This window comes from Schistocerca gregaria, unplaced genomic scaffold, assembly GCF_023897955.1.
Source record: "Schistocerca gregaria isolate iqSchGreg1 unplaced genomic scaffold, iqSchGreg1.2 ptg000681l, whole genome shotgun sequence".
Classification (NCBI taxonomy): domain Eukaryota; kingdom Metazoa; phylum Arthropoda; class Insecta; order Orthoptera; family Acrididae; genus Schistocerca; species Schistocerca gregaria.
This window is the reverse complement of record NW_026062062.1, coordinates 80,001-87,500: the sequence shown is the minus strand read 5'-3', so window position 1 is coordinate 87,500 and position 7,500 is coordinate 80,001. Positions and strand designations below refer to the sequence as shown.

At 53.2% G+C, this 7,500-nt stretch overlaps 3 non-coding genes across 3 annotated transcripts in view; all 3 read left to right on the top strand.

The window, feature by feature from the left end:
* Window positions 1-4,628: 4,628 nt before the first annotated feature.
* On the top strand, window positions 4,629-6,521 carry LOC126318746 (small subunit ribosomal RNA). Its single transcript, XR_007557464.1, has one exon. It is a non-coding gene; the product is annotated as a small subunit ribosomal RNA (ribosomal RNA).
* Window positions 6,522-6,882: 361 nt separating this feature from the next.
* On the top strand, window positions 6,883-7,037 carry LOC126318738 (5.8S ribosomal RNA). The gene has a single exon (XR_007557458.1). It is a non-coding gene; the product is annotated as a 5.8S ribosomal RNA (ribosomal RNA).
* A 188-nt stretch (window positions 7,038-7,225) lies between these two features.
* LOC126318756 (large subunit ribosomal RNA) overlaps window positions 7,226-7,500 on the top strand; it is a 4,222-nt gene continuing 3,947 nt past the window's right edge. The window contains exon 1 of the ribosomal RNA XR_007557473.1: window positions 7,226-7,500. This exon is cut by the window's right edge and continues 3,947 nt beyond it. This is a non-coding gene — a ribosomal RNA (large subunit ribosomal RNA).

Below are 7,500 nucleotides of genomic sequence, written 5' to 3'. Positions count from 1 at the left end.
CCTCCAGCGCAGGAGCCGCAACCCGGGTGCGTACGCCGCACCAAGTGCTCCACCCGCGACCGTACGTGCCCCGCCGAAATCGCAACTCCGGCGGATGAACGGCGGACTTTTCTCGCAGTCGTAAGTTGCAATCCACCCCTATATCTTGCGTCTCATGAAGAGTTATATCAAGTATGCCAAATTCCCGCTGTCCCTATACATGCAGTAAGTTCGTCGTGGGCGCTGGCCGGCAGGCCGCGAGACCTGACGCCCGGCGGCAAAGAGTGCTCCTCTGAGGATATAGATGTTCCGTTCCGCCGCACAATGGTGACGGTGACCGCTGCCTGCGGTGGCAACGCTGGGCAGAGTCGATACTCGCCGTGTGGTGGAAGGTAAACATTATGCGGTACATCAGTACTTTCCTAATAGTTCGGTCGTCTCACGGCACTGCTTAGTAAATGATGCAAGGCCACATATAGATGATTTATGCGAATGTCCCTATACGTGCTGTAAGACTGGGCACACAACGTGAATCGCACGTCAGCCAGACACTCGAACATGCACCACTCTCGGCCTGCAACGGAGACACACAATACGTAAACATCTGGAATGCGACAATGTCGAGTGCATCCTCTCTGCCACATTGCACCGTCGACACTATGATAACCAGAGCAGTAGGTCCACCTATAAAAGCACAATACCCCACTCCTCCGACAACTACCATTGCTCAGATAAACCAACACCACCAACACACATCCTACACAGACGGGCACCAAATATCACCCCCCGCCCTCGTGTTATACCACATGAAAAATTGCAGAAGTGAGAGAGACACAGACCCGCCAGCCTCTTGCTACAAGCATCGCACCGACGTGACATATCTGACGGTGACTCAGGCATCCGCGTACTGCCACCACTATCCACCCCCCCCCCACTCTCTCTGCCCCCTTCCCACACAATACCGAATTTAACCAAGATTATCGCTTAACCTAACTGTGGATGTACCAGATTATCGCTTAACCTAACTGTGGCTGTACCAGATTATCGCTTAACCTAACTGTGGCTGTACCAGATTATCGCTTAACCTAACTGTGGCTGTACCAGATTATCGCTTAACCTAACTGTGGCTGTACCAGATTATCGCTTAACCTAACTGTGGCTGTACCAGATTATCGCTTAACCTAACTGTGGCTGTACCAGATTATCGCTTAACCTAACTGTGGCTGTACCAGATTATCGCTTAACCTAACTGTGGCTGTACCAGATTATCGCTTAACCTAACTGTGGCTGTACCAGATTATCGCTTAACCTAACTGTGGCTGTACCAGATTATCGCTTAACCTAACTGTGGCTGTACCAGATTATCGCTTAACCTAACTGTGGCTGTACCAGATTATCGCTTAACCTAACTGTGGCTGTACCAGATTATCGCTTAACCTAACTGTGGCTGTACCAGATTATCGCTTAACCTAACTGTGGATGTACCAGATTATCGCTTAACCTAACTGTGGTTGTACCAGATTATCCCTTAACCTAACTCAATTTGCCCCTTAACCTAACTCAATTTGCCCCTTAACCTAACTCAATTTGCCCCTTAACCTAACTCAATTTGCCCCTTAACCTAACTCAATTTGCCCCTTAACCTAACTCAATTTGCCCCTTAACCTAACTCAATTTGCCCCTTAACCTAACTCAATTTGCCCCTTAACCTAACTCAATTTGCCCCTTAACCTAACTCAATTTGCCCCTTAACCTAACTCAATTTGCCCCTTAACCTAACTCAATTTGCCCCTTAACCTAACTCAATTTGCCCCTTAACCTAACTCAATTTGCCCCTTAACCTAACTCAATTTGCCCCTTAACCTAACTCAATTTGCCCCTTAACCTAACTCAATTTGCCCCTTAACCTAACTCAAGTTGCCCCTTAACCTAACTCAAGTTGCCCCTTAACCTAACTCAAGTTGCCCCTTAACCTAACTCAAGTTGCCCCTTAACCTAACTCAAGTTGCCCCTTAACCTAACTCAAGTTGCCCCTTAACCTAACTCAAGTTGCCCCTTAACCTAACTCAAGTTGCCCCTTAACCTAACTCAAGTTGCCCCTTAACCTAACTCAAGTTGTCCCTTAACCTAACTCAAGTTGTCCCTTAACCTAACTCAAGTTGTCCCTTAACCTAACTCAAGTTGTCCCTTAACCTAACTCAAGTTGTCCCTTAACCTAACTCAAGTTGTCCCTTAACCTAACTCAAGTTGTCCCTTAACCTAACTCAAGTTGTCCCTTAACCTAACTCAAGTTGTCCCTTAACCTAACTCAATTTGCCCCTTAACCTAACTCAAGTTGCCCCTTAACCTAACTCAAGTTGCCCCTTAACCTAACTCAAGTTGCCCCTTAACCTAACTCAAGTTGCCCCTTAACCTAACCCACGTTGTCCCTTAACCTAACCCACGTTGTCCCTTAACCTAACCCACGTTGTCCCTTAACCTAACCCACGTTGTCCCTTAACCTAACCCACGTTGTCCCTTAACCTAACCCACGTTGTCCCTTAACCTAACCCACGTTGTCCCTTAACCTAACCCACGTTGTCCCTTAACCTAACCCACGTTGTCCCTTAACCTAACCCACGTTGTCCCTTAACCTAACCCACGTTGTCCCTTAACCTAACCCACGTTGTCCCTTAACCTAACCCACGTTGTCCCTTAACCTAACCCACGTTGTCCCTTAACCTAACCCACGTTGTCCCTTAACCTAACCCACGTTGTCCCTTAACCTAACCCACGTTGTCCCTTAACCTAACCCACGTTGTCCCTTAACCTAACCCACGTTGTCCCTTTGCCTAACATAGTTCACTGCTCGGAATCTCTGGTGTCGTTGTTATCCTCATGTAGATGTCTTGCGAGTGTTGCTTACTTTCCACATATTCCCGCTATCCACTGTCAATTGTACTGCAATAGGACTATATCGGCCCCCCCCCCCCTCCCTCTGTCCCTCTCTTTGTGTCTCTGTCCTCTCAAGCTGGTCGGTCTGGCGTTTGAGTGTTAAATGAGCCTCGCAGCTGTTCAGTTGCATTCAGATGTCGACGCCCTCAGTGTACGTCGTGGTATGGTCTGTGTCCATTGTCCGCTGATGTCGTACGCGTAACCCACACGCTGTACCGATCATCGGTCGTTACGTACAGAGTGAAGTAGTGTGATACGTGTGACCGTACGCTGGCTGTGCCCAACGGTGTCGAATCTCAATTTCCATATGTTGTGCTCGATGCTACTTGTCTCGTCTCCCAATAACAGCTAGGTTGCACTGTGGTACGCCGTAGAGGCGTGTGGGAGGAACGTACGAACGCATTGTATGTCACCCTGGGTCGCTGGGTGTGGTGGTGCGGTGAGTCAGGTCAGGTCAGGTCAGGTCAGGTCAGCGTGAGCCGTCTGATGTAGTGACGCGTGTATTCCGACTTTGTCGTATTGCCTCACACAAAGTGCTACCCTGGTGGACCGCGTTCCATATCTGGGACATGCCGCAGATGCCGGTTGACAGTGGATCGCGGAAGGGACATCGCATACGTGCGCGGGCCACCTTCCACGTGTTCTCTTCTGCACATGTCGCAGTGTGTATGTGGTCTGATGTAGCGTGTCGTGACACATGACATCCTGGCATGCAAGAATTGTTGAATTCGCAAATGTAGGTGGACATCTACGTTTACTGCCCAAGATACGCAAATGAACTGGAAATCCGTTGTTGAGCGGTTGTTCACGCTGGAGGTGAATCTGTAATGGCGACGATCGGTACAGCTATTAACCGGTTGTTTCAGCGGTACCCGCCACATCCACACACGTGACTAGGCCCATGTGGGTATGAAGCGATACGCGGCGGTGGCTTGGTGGGACTGTTCCCGGCCGGTGAAGGGGGGCCGCCCGGCGTGTTGGCCGCGCGCTGCGTGGGCGCACGCGCAACAGCCGGCTGGTGGGGGGCGCCGAGTGGCAGGAGCGCCAGCAGACGGGCCCGGCAGGCGGCGCAGCTACGCTGCGGCGCACCCTGCACGCGGCGCCTGGCGGCCAAAGTTGGTTCAGCCGAGCCCGGTGCGAAGCGCGGTGGACATCTGCAGTGTGCTGGTCTGATTGAGGACTGTGTGCGTTGAGGATGCGCCGCCGCCTGGCACTCGGCGCCGCGACGCCGTCTGCTGCTCGGTCGCCCCAGCGGTTCTCGCAGGTGGTTTGTATCGCAGTTGTGCGGACGTGTTGGCGCGTGCGCTGTGCTGGGAGAGTTCGCTTCTGCACCCAAGTGGGGCTTTGCCCTTGTGTGGCGCTGGCGTTGGAGCTGCCGGTCACCATAGGTGGCGCGTGTTGTCTCCCGCCGGCAATGCCACGACAGCACGCTCCCGGGCCTCTGTCGGCAGCGGCAAGCTCAGTTGGGAGCAAGGGTGTTTGCACTAAAACCGTCTACTCGCCTAACTCCGGGTGATTGCGCCTCTCTCGAAACCGACCAAGTACCTAGGACGGCGCTGCGCGCCGCCGGGACCTGAGAGGGTTTCGAGGTGTATCGTGCAGGGGAGCTCGGCCTCCTCCTGTTTGCAGAATAATTGAGCGGACGCTTGCGTGTTCGCGCGGGCCCCCGGGACACACTCCCGGGCGGCCGGCTGCTCAGCTCTAGTTGACGCAGCTCCCTGGTTGATCCTGCCAGTAGTCATATGCTTGTCTCAAAGATTAAGCCATGCATGTCTCAGTACAAGCCGCATTAAGGTGAAACCGCGAATGGCTCATTAAATCAGTTATGGTTCCTTAGATCGTACCCACGTTACTTGGATAACTGTGGTAATTCTAGAGCTAATACATGCAAACAGAGTCCCGACCAGAGATGGAAGGGACGCTTTTATTAGATCAAAACCAATCGGATTGGCTTGTCTGGTCCGTTTGCCTTGGTGACTCTGAATAACTTTGGGCTGATCGCACGGTCCTCGTACCGGCGACGCATCTTTCAAATGTCTGCCTTATCAACTGTCGATGGTAGGTTCTGCGCCTACCATGGTTGTAACGGGTAACGGGGAATCAGGGTTCGATTCCGGAGAGGGAGCCTGAGAAACGGCTACCACATCCAAGGAAGGCAGCAGGCGCGCAAATTACCCACTCCCGGCACGGGGAGGTAGTGACGAAAAATAACGATACGGGACTCATCCGAGGCCCCGTAATCGGAATGAGTACACTTTAAATCCTTTAACGAGTATCTATTGGAGGGCAAGTCTGGTGCCAGCAGCCGCGGTAATTCCAGCTCCAATAGCGTATATTAAAGTTGTTGCGGTTAAAAAGCTCGTAGTTGGATTTGTGTCCCACGCTGTTGGTTCACCGCCCGTCGGTGTTTAACTGGCATGTATCGTGGGACGTCCTGCCGGTGGGGCGAGCCGAAGGGGTGCTTTCGCGTCCCGAGGCGGACCCCGTTTAAATCCTACCAGGGTGCTCTTTGTTGAGTGTCTCGGTGGGCCGGCACGTTTACTTTGAACAAATTAGAGTGCTTAAAGCAGGCAAGCCCGCCTGAATACTGTGTGCATGGAATAATGGAATAGGACCTCGGTTCTATTTTGTTGGTTTTCGGAACCCGAGGTAATGATTAATAGGGACAGGCGGGGGCATTCGTATTGCGACGTTAGAGGTGAAATTCTTGGATCGTCGCAAGACGAACAGAAGCGAAAGCATTTGCCAAGTATGTTTTCATTAATCAAGAACGAAAGTTAGAGGTTCGAAGGCGATCAGATACCGCCCTAGTTCTAACCATAAACGATGCCAGCCAGCGATCCGCCGCAGTTCCTCCGATGACTCGGCGGGCAGCCTCCGGGAAACCAAAGCTTTTGGGTTCCGGGGGAAGTATGGTTGCAAAGCTGAAACTTAAAGGAATTGACGGAAGGGCACCACCAGGAGTGGAGCCTGCGGCTTAATTTGACTCAACACGGGAAACCTCACCAGGCCCGGACACCGGAAGGATTGACAGATTGATAGCTCTTTCTTGATTCGGTGGGTGGTGGTGCATGGCCGTTCTTAGTTGGTGGAGCGATTTGTCTGGTTAATTCCGATAACGAACGAGACTCTAGCCTGCTAACTAGTCGCGTGACATCCTTCGTGCTGTCAGCGATTACTTTTCTTCTTAGAGGGACAGGCGGCTTCTAGCCGCACGAGATTGAGCAATAACAGGTCTGTGATGCCCTTAGATGTTCTGGGCCGCACGCGCGCTACACTGAAGGAATCAGCGTGTCTTCCTAGGCCGAAAGGTCGGGGTAACCCGCTGAACCTCCTTCGTGCTAGGGATTGGGGCTTGCAATTGTTCCCCATGAACGAGGAATTCCCAGTAAGCGCGAGTCATAAGCTCGCGTTGATTACGTCCCTGCCCTTTGTACACACCGCCCGTCGCTACTACCGATTGAATGATTTAGTGAGGTCTTCGGACTGGTACGCGGCATCGACTCTGTCGTTGCCGATGCTACCGGAAAGATGACCAAACTTGATCATTTAGAGGAAGTAAAAGTCGTAACAAGGTTTCCGTAGGTGAACCTGCGGAAGGATCATTACCGACTAGACTGCATGTCTTTCGATGTGCGTGTCGTGTCGCGCAACACGCTACCTGTACGGCAGTGGCCGTGCGCCGCGTGCGGAACCACGCGTGCCTCTCAAAACTAGCGGAAGTGTTGTTGTTGTGTGGTACGAGCGCTGAAGCTCTGGAGCGGCTGGCCTGCGGTACCTGGCGCCTGGCGCCGGTTTTGAATGACGTTCGCCCGAGTGCCTGTCCGCTCCGGTGTGGAGCCGTACGACGCCCATCGGCTGTGAGGCCGTTGGACACAAAAAAATAGTGGAACAGGGGCCGTCAGACGCCTCAGTCCCGCAAATGCTACTGTCTTGAAAGAGACAGTGGGAGACTGAAAAGGAAAAGATCACCCAGGACGGTGGATCACTCGGCTCGTGGGTCGATGAAGAACGCAGCAAATTGCGCGTCGACATGTGAACTGCAGGACACATGAACATCGACGTTTCGAACGCACATTGCGGTCCATGGATTCCGTTCCCGGGCCACGTCTGGCTGAGGGTCGGCTACGTATACTGAAGCGCGCGGCGTTTGTCCCGCTTCGGAGACGTGGGAGTGTCGTGGTCGCCTGTGTGGCCGGCCGCGTCTCCTTAAACGTGCGATGCGCGCCCGTCGCCTGGCGGTTCGCATACCGGTACTTTCTCGGTAGCGTGCACAGCCGGCTGGCGGTGTGGCGTGCGACACCTCGTACAACGACCTCAGAGCAGGCGAGACTACCCGCTGAATTTAAGCATATTACTAAGCGGAGGAAAAGAAACTAACAAGGATTCCCCCAGTAGCGGCGAGCGAACAGGGAAGAGTCCAGCACCGAACCCCGCAGGCTGCCGCCTGTCGTGGCATGTGGTGTTTGGGAGGGTCCACTACCCCGACGCCTCGCGCCGAGCCCAAGTCCAACTTGAATGAGGCCACGGCCCGTAGAGGGTGCCAGGCCCGTAGCGGCCGGTGCGAGCGTCGGCGGGACCTCTCCT